Here is a 14662-nt window from a genome sequence, read left to right as displayed (position 1 = left end):
CTGACAACTTTGCACAACTCTGAGTCATTTAAATCCCACTCATGTGTAAGTCAAGACATCATCTGTGATATCACTGGTGCTCGCTGAAAACAAAGGGTGAACAGCAACCAACAACAGTAACAAACCTGCCCTGGGTACTTTGTCCTTGGAGAACACTTCAGCTTTGCTATGAAAGTACTAAGGGAGACGCGCCTGGAGTTTAGACTAGAGTGGTCCTGTCTTGAGACACACAAACCAAGCTTAGTGCTCATCCCTTGACATTTCAGAGAGATGGGTGAAGCTCTGTTAGCACTCATTAACAGAGGCACTTTTATCAGGGGTTTTACTTTGAAGCTGATTTCTAAATCAGAACCATGGGGTTATAAATATTTGATGCTAATGTAAGACTTACTTAATTGTACTGTAAAAATGTTTGAAAAGCAGAAACATAGGAAAGGAGAGGAATACAAAGTGGAAGGCATATTTGGAAATCTATGCATGACCAATTAATCATCAGGCACAATAAATACCATTGTTTTATTTCTAAAGGATAAAAAATCTCTTTCCACTTAGGTGCCATTCTTGGGAAGAAGATGGCATAGAAAATGTTATTTTATTTCCTCCATAATTTTGTTCAGAAAGCTTTTATAAGCCATAGTAATTAGACAAGTGCCCTCTTTCTAACACTGATGAGGAGGAAGCAGAGTGGTCTGGGCATTAGGACTGACATTGAAAATGCCCAGAATTAGGAGATAAGGGTATAATATGTGAGCAAAGGCAAGAAGGCTGGTGTCATTGGATCACAGAGTATATTAGGGGTGGGGAGTTTGGTGTGTGGTGGGGTGCAAAATGTAAGAAAACTGGAAAGGTAGGAAGGGTATTAAGGCTTTAAAGGCCAAACAGACTTTATGTTTAATCCGGGAGGTAATATGAAGCCACTGGAATTGGCTAAATTGGGCAAGGATGAGAGCTATAAGAGACCCCAGATTATATCATCCAACCTCCCCACTGCACAGACAAAGAAACAAGACCCAGAAAAGGGAGGGCTTCTGGCTTATGTCACACAGACATCACGGAAAAGAGCTGGGATTCAAACCCAGATCTTCTGACTCTAAATCTAATGCTTTGTTTTGTTTTTCCATTATATCTACCACTCTGCCTCTCCTGCTTAATCTCTATCTACTTTCCAGTGCAAATTTCTTCTCCTCTTCTATCTGTTTTATGAAAGCTACCCCTTCAGGCCCACATAAGCCTCCAACCCCTTCCCCTACCCATGTAAATCTCAAGGAAATGAATCAGAAGTAGCCTGACCATGGTGCAATCTGTATAGTAAACACCTAGAGCCAAACAAAGTTGGAAGACGGAGTAAAATTAGGGAAGACACAAACTGGCAAATTGTGATAAGAAAATTGTCTATAAAATAAGAAAGGAAACAAATGACTGGCCCTTGTGTTTTTTTTTAATCCATCTGTTTCATGAGATAGTTGAATCCTGGTAGTGTTGGTAACAATCTTACAGGGAAAGTGAATCTAACAATCATTTATTAAATGCCTACTATATACACTGGACCTATATTGGCTATTCAACAATCCTACAACATCTTTCCCATCCTCCAGGAACTTTCAAAGGTTATATCCATTGTCCCTTTAGTCTTATCTGAACATTCATTCAAGTCCTCTATGTTGTTGTTTGTCTGGGTAGGGTAATTTCAATTCTTAGAAGGCAATAGATGATAACAAATATGTTTGTCTTTCCCTTCCCAGTCCAGAGGTCATTCTACCTGGAAGAGAAAACAAAACCAAGTTAGGAGTGGAACACCTCCCTGTACGTTCTCCCTTACCCATTTTCAAAAACCCATCTGTCTTTAAGCATTGGTTCTATCCTCTCTTTAATTCTCTTTATTTTCCCACAATATGTCAAGATACGGAGCTCTTCAAGTGAGAGATCATATTGTTCTTTTATATTCAACTTCAGTTATTTTCTCTTGTTTCTGTATACATCTTTTTAAAAACACTGTCATCATAGATTATTTCCCTACATATCTACATTATTTTCTTTTTAAAAATAAATTCTACTTTTAAAAAAAATGATTAAACATTTATTTTTCTCCCCCTTACCCTCCTCCCATTGAAAAATAAATTAACAAAACTCATAACAAGTATGTATAAACAAAACAAATTCTTATATTAAGTGTGCCCCAAAATATGATCCATTCTGCATATTTAGATCATTGCTTCTCTGTCAGAAAATGGGTGGCATTTTTCATCATTGATGCTCCGGAATCGTGGTTGATCATTGTTCTTCAATATTTCAGCGTTGTTCTGTTTGGGAGCAGCCAGGTGGTGCAGTGGAAAGAGAGTTGGGCCTGAAGTCAGGAAGACTGATTTTCTTTCTTTCAAATCTGACTGCAGTCACCTATTAGCTGTATGACCCTGGGCAAGTCACTTAATCCTGGCTGCCTCAGTTCCTCATGTGTAAAATGAGCTGGAGAAGGAAACGGCAAACTACTTCAGTGTGTTTGTCAAGAAAATCCCAAATAAGGTCATGAAGCATTGAACATGACTGAACTCTATTTTATAGAGTTGGTGTTCCCCTCGTTCTGCATCAGTGCATACAAGAACTCCCAGGTTTCTCTGAAAGCATTCCGTTCACAGAATATGATAGTATGATATTACATTCATAAACCATAGTTTGTTCAACCATTCCCCAAATCGTGGGCACTCTCTTAGTTTCCTGTTCTTTGCTTCTACACAAAGAGCACCTATCACTATTTTTTGTATGAATGGCACCTTTGCCTCTTTCTTTGATCTCTTTGGAGTACAGGTCTAGTAGATCACACTGTTCTCTTAAGACAACTTTGACTTCCCTTCAGTGGAATATTTCTAGCTGTGCTTTTGGAATTTTGTTCAGAGCTTTTTATCCCTCATGAGCCAGCTGACCTTGTAAAACATTAGAACATTGGATTCTACCTATCCCTTCTCTGAACCAAATCTAATAAGCTTTCCACAAATATGAGGTACATGTCAGTTTGTGCCCAGATTTATAACTTTTCTCTTTAGAACTTTATGATAGAATGGTCATGTACCTCTCAAAGATTCTGTTTCTTTCTACTTTCACAGCCAAGTTGTTCTTCTTATTCAAAATAACGGATTATTTTTGTCACTTCCTCTATTTACTAAGGGATGAAATTATTATTATGGCAAGACACAAACTTATCAACAGTTCTGCTTTTGGAAGAGAGAACATTTACAGATGTCTAGATAATTGAAGTCTCTCATAATTGAAGTATAATGTTTCTCTGCCAAATTTGTGATGCCTTTCCTTTCTCACCTTAGTCTTCCTTACAATACTTCTTAGTGGTATGTTGTATACCCCTATAATAATAATGCTCTTTTTTCCCTTCATTGATTTTCATTCTAATTCTCTCAACAATGGTTATCTTCTCAAATGAATATATGTATACATATGTGTGTTCTTTGTTGTTTTTTTGTTTTGTTTTCTGTTCCTCTTAAATAACATTTACCTTTCAAGGACCAAATTCCAGTTGCATAAGTCCAATTCTACGTAGTCTCAGAGACATCTATGAGGTCAAATTATTCCCATCCCCCCATGTTATTCTGTAATATCCGTGAGTTAAGGTATAATGTTTTGTTTTACTTTGTATTTCCTCTAAACACCTATATAGCATATAGCTAAATATATGTTTCATGGCATGGTGGATAGATCCTCAGTCATGAAGCCAAAAAGAATTGTGTTCAGATATGTCCCCTGACATATAAAGATTTGTTGCCCTGGGCTCCTAAGGGCAAACATTTGATCACACTTCAGGTACTCTCTGCAGCCTCCTAAACTCCATGGCATTTGCCTTGGTCTCACCCATGTTCCTTTCCTCTTCTATACTCTTTCCAGCTACATGTTGTTACCTGAAGCCTTGCAACTTCTACTACCCCACCTCTACTCCTAGACTGAACATCCATGATCAATGATAACCTACCTGAATTCATTCTTCAAAGATTAATGTACTCTGACCCTATGATTACTTCCCTGTGTTAGTGATTCTGAATCTCCACTTTCCTTTTCTCAAACCTCATTTTTGACCCATCTGCTAACTGCTCCCTTATTTCTATCTCCATTGACCCAACCCCTCTATTGTTCTACTCTAAAGCTACCAACCCACTTCACCATGATCCCTGGCCTGCTTGCTCCATAGGTATCAAACTAATTTTTAGCTTACACCCTTTCCTTTCTCATTCCTTCCATCTCTTTTGCATCCATAGACCTGAATCACTCCTAAGACAGAGTTTCCCTGGCCACCCTCGCAGCAGTATTTGCACTTTTACTCATACTCCCCAATGCATTGGTCATGGTGAGGGAGTTACAATAATGCTTGCTTCTCATTCTTTTGAGAATCAAAATACAATCCATACCTATCACCCAATCAAGATTCTAATGGTTGTCCAATACAAATCTCTAAGACACACTCTCCTTACTCAGTGAATTTGGTGCCTGGCTCACGGTCTTTCTTCCTCAGCTCTTGCTCTTGAAGTCTAAAGGACTTCAACATATACATTGGTACTCTCTAAAACACCTTAGCCTTCCAATTCCTCAACTTGCTCCTTTCCCATGGCCTACTCTTCCACCCTATTTCAGCTACACCCAGAGACAATAATACCTTGGATCTTTCCATTACCCATAAGAGCCCTTGTTCATGGATTCTGAAGCCCTATTATCATATCACAGCCTGTTTTCATCTACACTTTCCCTGTTTTGCAACTCCAAACCTGCTGCTCATCCTCAGTATTACTTCTAATGCAACAGTTCCTCAGTTTGCTTCCAAGCTATCATCCTTGCAGTAGATAACTCTCCTTTCTGCCCCATCTTGATCCCTTAGTGAACCAGTTTAATTCTACATCGTCCTCTTCTATCAAGTTCCTTGCCAACTTATCCTATCAAAGATCTTACCCTGTGAGGCCACAGCCCTACACTGCTTTTGCAACCTTCTGCTGCCTTTACTCCTACTCGAATTGCTGAACAAAGTTAGAGAAAATTCCAAAATTGCACTGACTGGTTCTGATGGAAATTTATTTTGCGTTATATATATTGGGTCTTCATTACACAAAGATATGTTTCTAATTAACTCACTATGCTACTCATCACACAAACTTTTCTAGACCTTTTCATCCCTCCTCAAACCTCCAATGGATTCCTGGCTTCCTCCCTTAACTGAGAACTTTGCCTCAATATTTTGTGAAAAAATTAAATCCATTCCCTGAGAGCTTCCTCCTCTCCCCTCCTCCTCATCTCCCATCATCCAGATGCATTTCCTCACTATTTCCTTTTGTATACCTGCCTCACATAAAGAAGTTGACCCTTTCAGCCAAGTAAAACACCTCAACATGCACATGTGATCATATTCCAACTTTTTTTTCTTCAGCAGATTGGCCCTCTCTATCATCTTCAATCTCACTTACATTTGACCTTTCCCTCTATCTACTGCATCCTTGCTGTCTACAAACACTCCCATGTCCCCTTTATCCTCAAAAAGCCCTCATTTGATCCATCCATCCCTGTTAACTATCATCCCATATCTTTCCTCCATTTTATGACTAAACTCCTTGAGCAGGTTGTAATCAATGCTTCTATTTTCTTTCCTAACTTCCTTCTTAACCTTCTGCAATCTGGCTTTTACCCCCTTTTTTAACTGAAACTGTCCTCCCCAAAGTTTCTCTTCATGGTCAAACCTAATCACCTTAATTCTATTTTGCTTGGTGATCTCACCAACTCTCATGGAATCAACTATCATCTCTCTGAAGATGATTTTCAGATTCATTTGTCCAGCCCTAACCTCTCTCCTGACTTCATTTCATATCTCTAATTGCCTATTAGTTATCTTGAACTGAATGTTTTATAGATATGTTAATGTCAAAATACCCCAAACTGAAATGATTATCTTTCCCCACTAAAATCCCCCTTTTCCTAACTTCTCTCACTATTCCCTGTGTTAGTGAGTATTCCATCATCTTCCCAGCTATTTAGGTTCCCTACCTAGATATCATCATCAGATGAGTTCTTCACTGTCTTACCTCCCACACCATTTAATCAGTGGTCAAGTACTATCATTTCTGCTTCCTCAACATCAATAGTCCCACTTAACTCCTTTGAAATTGCCACCACTCTAGTGCAGACCCTGATCATTTCATGTCTGGATTAGTGCACTAGCCAACGATTTGGTCTCCCTGCCATAAGTCTCTTCCCTAGATATTCTAGTCTGTCCTCCACTTAGCTGTCATATTGATCTTTCTGAAGCATAAGTCTGACCACCTACCCCTTTTTTCAATCAACTCCACTGGCTTATGATTACCTCCAAGATCAAATATAAAATAGTATGCTTGACTTTTTTTAAGCCCTTCATAAGCTAGCCTCTTCCTTCCTTCCCTGTCTTCATATCCCTTATCTTCTGCCCATGTACTCTGTGATGCAGTGACACTAGCCTTCTTCCTGTTCCTAACATAAGACACTCCATCTCCTTACTCCAGGCATTTTTGATAACTGTCTCCCATTCCTAGAACTCTCTCCTTCATCATCCTGCCTCTTAATTACTTCAGGTTCCTTTAAGTCTCAGCTAAAGTCCCACCTTCTACAAAAAGTCTTTTATCAACCCTCTTAATGCTAGTACCTCTTCCCTGTTGATTATCTCCAGTTTATTCTTTATATAATGTGTACATAATTATTTGCATGTTTCCACCAATTGGCTTCAAGCTTAACAAGGACTGCCTATTGCCTTTCTTTATATCCCCAGCACTTAGATACATAGGCAATTAATAAATGCTAATCAACAGGAGTATGTTGTATCCAGTAGCATAAATAATGTTGAAGAATAACTAAACAATAACATTATTTTGCATATTATAAATACTCAGATCACCTACAAAGGAACTATGAAGATGCTATCCACTACCAGAGAAAGAGCTAACAAATAGAAGGGTGCATAATATAGTTTTACACACACACACACACACACACACACACACCCCTATCTGTCCATCTACCTATTGATCTATCTATGTACATACCTCTGCCAGATGGTGGCTTTCTCTGGAGCAGGGTGGTGATGGAGGCAGAAGACAGTCTGGAACTTAAAATGTAACAAAAAAAAATTATATTTTAAAAAATGCTGGTTGACTGAATGACAAGTTCTCGGTACTCTACAAAAATCTTTGACTCTAAGTTATAGATGGATTCCCTAAACCAATAAAATCACTGATGTATTACTTGTTCCTATACTTCACTGTTATATCTGATCTAGTTATCAAGGTAGACCATTCTGGCATCCACCTGCTTCTGTATATCTATCACTACCCCTCTGTCATACATACATTAATTGGCATTTTTTTCTCCTAGGCATAGTAATCAAATCAACAACGTTATTGTTTCTGGAGTGGTATGGATCTTCACTGCCTTATATATCAACTCAGCAACTCAGTGACTTACCAGAACAAATCTTTCTTTGCTGACCATCACTCCTCTGTAGATTTGATCTTCCTCTATTGCAATGTAAGCTCCTTGAGGGAAGGTACTCTCCTGTTTTTGTTAGCATAGTTCCTAGCACATTAAAAATATCTAATGAATTGCAATTTAGTCACTCATTCACTGACTTTTTATTAGGTAGGTTCTTAAATGTTTCAATGAATTAAATGTATGAATGAATGAATAAGTGAATTTGTGGGCTGCATTTTCTCAAGTTTTTAATTATATTAAGTCTAATGTCAGAGAACATAATTTTACATACATTAGAACCAATGTCATGCAATAATGAATTATAAGAGGAAATGTGGTACAGAGAAAAGACTTCTGGACTTTGACAGAACACAAATTCTGCTACTACTCACCATGCCATTACTTACTGTATGACCTTTGGCGTGTGATTTAAGCACTCCAAGCCTCGGATTCATCAACATATGAAAATCTCTTCAAAATTTGATCCATTGAAGTTCTGCTTGGATCAATTTAAATAATATATATATGAAATGCTTCATAACTGTATAATACTGTGAATATGTAAACTTTTTTGTTATGAGAGTTATGAAAGTCAAAGGCAGCACCAATTTAGAACATAAACTTATATAAAGAATCTTAGGGAGCAAGATGGTAAAAGATTATAAAGAGTAAGATCTCTTAAAACAATGAGAATCAGGGAAAGAATATAAACATGTTTACAGAAAGCTTAGCAACAGACCCAATTAATTCAGCTCATCCTAAGTGCATTTAAGTATGAAACTAGAAGTAAGATAACAAACAGACCCAACATATGGAAAAGATCTGTCAAGATTACTAGAAAAAACTATTATCCACATCACTGATAATTGAGCCACTGCATTGGAAATCTAACATCACAATCCCAGATGTGCTGCATGAGGAAGTAGAAATGCACTAAAGAAAAAAAAGACTAGGAGAGTAATGGAACTAGACCAAGGATAGGCAGAAATTTGGCGGGGGTTAAACAAATTTAAGGGCAATAAGGGATGGATTCTTAAAATATATTAAAAAGAGGATACTGAATTCTTGGGGGAAATTACAGCCATATTAAAATTAAAATGTGAGAAAATATTATTGTATTAATTTATTATATATTTATATATTAATAATAATAACCATTGACCCATATGTTGACTTTCCCATGTCTACAGAATTATCAGAATAATCTATAGAAAACTTCTAGCAAGTTGCATGAGTTAGCAATTGATATAAACCCAGAACTCCTCCATCATTTTAAAGGAACTAAAAAGATGCCAAGTACGTTAAAAGAACAACAGTAAAGAAAATACTTCTGGAGAGCCTATTAAAGACACTGAGAAAATGATCAGCAAAGAATAATTCTTAATATAATGCATAAATACTATCAGATAAGATTATGCTAGGAAAAATTTCAAGGAGAGAACATTTGTGTGTGCATGCATGTGTGTGTGTGTGTGTGCAATAGTTACAAGAACAGAGAAAATAGAATAGAATGGCTATAAGAACCCTAAAAATGTTTAAAAATCCTATAATAAGAAACTAAAGGAATAAATTAGTGAGATTAGCATTCTCAGTGGACTGGAAAGGAAATTTCATGGCTTAGAACCGAAGACAAAATATTTTAATGCAGTGGTATATACCCTAAAATAAAGTGAAGAAAGTTTTAAATTTTAATGATATAGCATGGGTTATTAGAAAAATGTCAAAAGACAGTAAAATTGGAAGAACACATAAAATTTCTAAAATCAAAAACAATGTCTCTGAAAGATGAATTAGAATAATCTAAGAATGATATCTACCAAGAGAAAAGTACTTGATGAAACAAAAGTTCTGAATGCCATATTTCAGGATATGGCAAAATAAAATTGTCCTGAAGCATTAGAAGCAGAAGGCAAAGAACAGATTGCTAAAGATCCATAGGATGGTACTGGAAAGAAGCTGAGATTTACTCATGCATAAATTTAGTTGACCAGTCCCAATCTTCCCAAGACAAAAAGAAAATATTACAAGCAGGGAAAAAGAGAAGATCACATACCGGAACAAACATAGAACCAAACAAAAACCTTTAGGCAGAATAATGGAGGATTATTATCAGACATAAAGAAAGGAAAGGAAAGATTGAGGTAAGATCAATAAACACACATGTACTATGTGACATAATGAAAAGGAAACAAAACAGCTTGCCTTTGAGCTAAAAATCTGAACAAAATCCTTCAACACAAGAATTGACTTTCTATAGGATGGAAATCTTTTAAAACCTATTTTTTCTTAAATAATATTTTTCCCCAGTTGTGTCAAGAAAATTTTTAGCATACCTTTTTTTTCCAAATTGTGAGTTCTAAACTTTTCTCTCCCCCCTTCTCTCCCTTCTCTCCCTTCTCCCCTCCACTCTTCTGAAAATGGTGGTCAGTTTGATATAGTTATACACATGCTATCATGTAAAAATATTTTCATATTTGTCACAATTGTTACCTAAGAAACAGATCAAAAAGGGAAAAAAAACACAAGAAAGAAGTAAGTGAAAAAATGATTTAATCTGCATTCAGAGCCCATCAGTTCTTTATCTGGACATTGATAATATTTCCTTCCTGAGTCCGTTGTACATTTCTTCAATCAGTGTGTTGCTGAAAAAAGCTAAGTCCTTCCTAGTTGATCATCATATAATGTTGCTGATACTGTGTACAATGTTTTCCTGGTTCTGCTCATTTCACTTTGCATCAAGTTTGTACAAGTTTTTCCAGGATTTTTTGAAATCTCTCTGTTTATCTTTTCTTATTGTACATTACTCCAGGAGAAATGCCAGGAGCTGAATAGAGATCTGTACATAACATTTGTAGATCTAACCAAAATCTTTGACACTGTTAGTTGTGAGGGCTTATGACAAATTACATCAAAAATTTGATTGCCCAGAGAAGTTCATCAATATTGTATGTCAATTTCATTATAGCATGTTTGCCCGGGTTCTGGATAATGGACAATGCTCTCGTGCCTTCTCAGTCACTAATGGAGTGAAACAGGGCTGTGTGCTTGCTTCCATGCTTTTTAGCATGATGTTTTCAGTCATGCTGACAAATGCTTTCAATGAGGATGAACATGGCATCAAGGTCAACTACCGTACTTATGGTAAGTTCTTCAATTTGAAAACGTTACAAGCCAAGACCAAAATGGACAGAGCATTGGTGTATGATTTTCTCTTTGCAGATGACTGTGCACTCAGTGAAGCCTCTGAAGCTGAGATGCAACAAAGTATGGATCAATTCTTTGCTGCTTGGGCTAATTTTAGCCTAATAATTAACACTAAAAAAAAAACACAGGTGCTCCATCATTCACCACCACACCATCCATATGTGGAACCATGGATTAAAACAAATGGAGAAGTTTTGAATACTGTGGATAAGTTTACTTACCTTGATAGTGTACTTTCCAGGGATATACACATTGACAACGAGGTTGATGCACACATTGCCAGAGCAAGCTCAGTGTTTGGGAGGCCTGGAAGAAAAGTTTGGGAGAGAAGAGGTATTAAACTGACTACCAAATTGAAGGTCTACAGAGCCATTGTGCTGACCTCATTGTTATATGCTTGTGAAGTACGGACAGTCTACCAGCGCCATGCCAGGAGAATGAATTGCTTCCACTTGAACTGTCTTAGGAAGATTCTGAGGATCACCGAACAGGATAAGGTACCAGACTGAAGTCCTTGCTTGAGCTGAACTGCCAAGCATTCAAACTGTGCTTCAGTGAGCAGAACTCTGTTGGGCTGGCCACGTTGTTTGAATGCAAAATGTACACTTTCCAAAAAGACTATTTTATGGAGAACTTGCAGGGGGCAGGCAATCCCGTGGTGGCCAGAAGAAGTGATACAAAGATACTCTCAAGAACTTTGGATTTGACTGTGCAACATGGGAGACATGGCACAGGACCACTCAGCATGGCGTGCTTGTATCAGAAAGGGCACTGTTCTCTTTGAGCAAAGCAGATTTGAGACAGTACAAAGTAAATGCAGGATGTGCAAATTTGGGATATCCACCCCAAATATTCACATGGATTATCTGTGCCTGACCTGTGATAGAGCATTTCTGAGCTCATATTGGTCTGATCAGCCACAGTTGGACACAACGAAATTTCACTTTATCATGATGATGTCATTTTGGTCCTCTTCAAAGATGAAGGACAACAACCAACCAACCAACCAGTATTCCACTATATTCATATACAGTAGCTTGTTCAGCCATCCCCTAATTGATGGGCATCCCTTCAATTTCCAATATTTTGCCACCATGAATGGGGCTGCTATAAATATTTTTGCGTATGTATGTCCTTTTTTCCCTTTTTTATAATCTCTTTTGAAAACAGACCTAGTAGTGGTATTGCTGGATCAAAGGATATGCCACAATTTGGTTGCCCTTTGGGCATAGTTCCAAATTGCTCTTCATAATGGTTGGACCAATTCACACAGTATATTAGCATTCCAATTTTCCCACATCCTCTCCAATATTTATCATTTTCCTTTTTTTATTATATTAGCCAATCACATAGGGGTGAGGTGGTACCTCAGAGTTGTTTTAATTTACATTTCTCTAATCAAAAGTGATTTAGAGCACTTCTTCATATGCCTATAGATAACTTTTATTTCTTAATCTGAAAACTGCCTGTCCATATCCTTTGACCATTTATCAATTGGGGAATGACTTGTATTCTTGTAAATTTGACTCAGTTCTCTGTATGTTTGAGAAATGAAGCCTTTATCAGAGACACTTAATATAAAGACTGTTTCCCAGCTTTCTGCTTTCCTTCTAACTTTGGTTGCATTGGTTTTGTTTGTACAAAAGTTTTTAAATATTGTACAATCAAAATTATCTATTTTACATTTTGTAATGCTCTCAATATCTTTTGCTTGGTCTGAAATTTATTCCCTCCCCATAGATCTGACAGGTAGACTGTTCCTTGCTCTTCTAATTTGCTTATGGCGTCACCCTTTATGTCTAAATCATGCCAAAGGTCTGTCATATCTAACTTTTCTAATTAATATTGTATTCATCTCCTTATTTCCTTTATTTCCCCAGGGCTACTACATTGACACATTTGGAGGTCTGGCTCCTGGAAGATACCTGTTTGCCCAGGGCTACAATGAAGCATGTGGTGGTTCTTGGAGCTGGAGTCCACCTATTTCCATGGCTATGCTAAGAGATGGAGGGTGAGGAGGGGTAAATGATATTTTAAATGGGGAGATCTTTCATATTCATTAATAGGCCTGCCTGGATCACATGAAAGCCTGAGTCACATGGAGCCTGTGATTGGGGGGAGTTTGTGCAATGAGTGGAACAGGAAAGGTAGAACAGGAAGGGGCAGAGCTAGAGTAGAGCTGAGAGGAAGTTAGTCTTGAGAGCAGTCAGAGCTCAGAAGGATGCAGGTGACAGGCTAGCATGAGTGAAAGCTCTTCTTTGTGACTATGTTTAAGAGGATCCGCTTGTGATTTGTTTAATGGACCTGATTTGTGGGAAGCCTAGGAAGGGAAAGGCTTGGGGATAATGTTGTTCTCTACATTGTTATTGTGTATAGATTTTTGTTACTGTGATAGATTTGGCTTTCTGGTATCTGAATAAATGTTTTGGTTCTGCCTTCCATTTGTAGAGTCTGTGGTATCTCGCTATTCAGAATTGTGCCAGCATATTCATGGCCACAGTAGGTGCTGTGAATATTGAGTTGGTGCTATGGGAGGGTGTGTGTGGGATGTCCTCGTGTTTGGCTGCTCCACCACACTTGGGCTTAGGATCTCCCACTGGTTTGCTGAGGCAGGGCTTGCTGCTGGTTTACTGAATCACTTCCTTTCTTGGAATGTGCTCCCCTTCTACTCAAGTGAAATGGACATTTTTTGCCAATCTCCCAAGTTTCTTAGGTTAAAAGATTGTTTCACCCCATCTTTTTGCCGGTTCTGCCATTCCAGGATTTGTTTTGGGGTGCTCTTTTATGGTTGTTTGGAGGTGAATATGGGAAAGTTACACCAATTTACTGCTTACTCCCACATCTTGCATCCTGGAAGTTCCCTTCTAATTGCTTTTGAAACAACCAGAGTTGGGCAGAATTTTAAAATGCAACCAGAGAAAATAAAAGAAACTTAAGAACATAGATTTAAAGTCAAAAGAGACATTGGAGGCTACCTTGTTGAATCCTTTCATTGGGTAGATTAGAAAACGGAAGCTCAGATAGCAACTTGCCTGTGGTCACATATTTCTAGAGGGTGAATTTGAATCCAACTTTTTCTAACTAGAAGTTTATTATTCTACCCACTATTCTACATTTCCTCTGAGATATTTTTTAAGTTTAAATACCTAGACCCTGGTAGGTTGATGACTCAGATCTTGTGTAATAAAAGGGGAAGATTCCCTTTGGAATTCCCTTGGGAATCTTACCCTGTCCAAGAGTTAAAGAAAAAATGAAGAGATTGGGCATGATTGTTCAAAAGAGGAATCCCATAATAAAGGAGGGATGGTGGAGGATAAGCCACTTGGTGTTTTCTTAATTTGAAGTAACACTATAAATGAAAATCATTCGAACATAGAGATGGGAGAGAGAATAAAAGGATATTTCATGAACTTTTGTCCTTTTAGGTCCAGGGACCTGATCAAGTTCAAACAAGGGAAATTTCTTAGAAGATCATATAATAGTATAGTAATGTAAAGGATAACTTCCCCTCATACTTAGCTTAGCGACCATATGCAAATGATTTATACTCTCCAATTCTTACCCGTAAAAAAGGAGTAATAATACACATATAATCCAGCTCATGTATTCATTGTAAGGCCAAACTTGTATGTTATATGTAAATTGTAAAGTTCTATATAAATGTTAGTTCGCATCATCATACAAAGGTTTTAAGGACATATAGAAACAGGCTTTCTGCCCCCCCTTCCCCAAAGGATCTTTTTCAAATGGAAGGGGAAGCAAAAGGAAAGGAGGAAAGAAAGGAAGGAAGGAAGAAAGGAAGGAAGGAAGGTTGGAAGGCTGGAAAGAAAAAAGGAAAGAGTGAGGGACAATGAGAGGGAGGAAAGAAGGGAGGGAGAAGTGAGGGAGGAAGATATCAATATCAGAGAGCTATGAAGTATTAATTAAAAGCTAAATAAGTTACCAAAAGACTTAGAGAATAAGACAATAATTGTAGGTGACT

The 14662-nt window shown here is 37.6% G+C and overlaps 2 long non-coding RNA genes across 2 annotated transcripts; one reads left to right on the top strand and one right to left on the bottom strand.

Annotated features, from left to right (window-relative positions):
- Positions 1 to 1427: 1427 nt before the first annotated feature.
- Positions 1428 to 7711, bottom strand: LOC140519319 (uncharacterized). The gene is made up of 3 exons (XR_011972178.1): positions 7471 to 7711; positions 7053 to 7114; positions 1428 to 2463 (listed from the first exon to the last, which is right to left on the bottom strand). It is a non-coding gene; the product is annotated as an uncharacterized lncRNA (long non-coding RNA).
- LOC140519320 (uncharacterized) lies at positions 7231 to 13452 on the top strand. The gene is made up of 3 exons (XR_011972179.1): positions 7231 to 7533; positions 10442 to 10617; positions 12561 to 13452. It is a non-coding gene; the product is annotated as an uncharacterized lncRNA (long non-coding RNA).
- The last annotated feature ends 1210 nt before the right edge of the window (positions 13453 to 14662 follow it).

Source organism: Notamacropus eugenii, chromosome 1, assembly GCF_028372415.1.
Source record: "Notamacropus eugenii isolate mMacEug1 chromosome 1, mMacEug1.pri_v2, whole genome shotgun sequence".
NCBI lineage: Eukaryota > Metazoa > Chordata > Mammalia > Diprotodontia > Macropodidae > Notamacropus > Notamacropus eugenii.
This window is presented reverse-complemented; position numbering and strand designations above follow the sequence as displayed.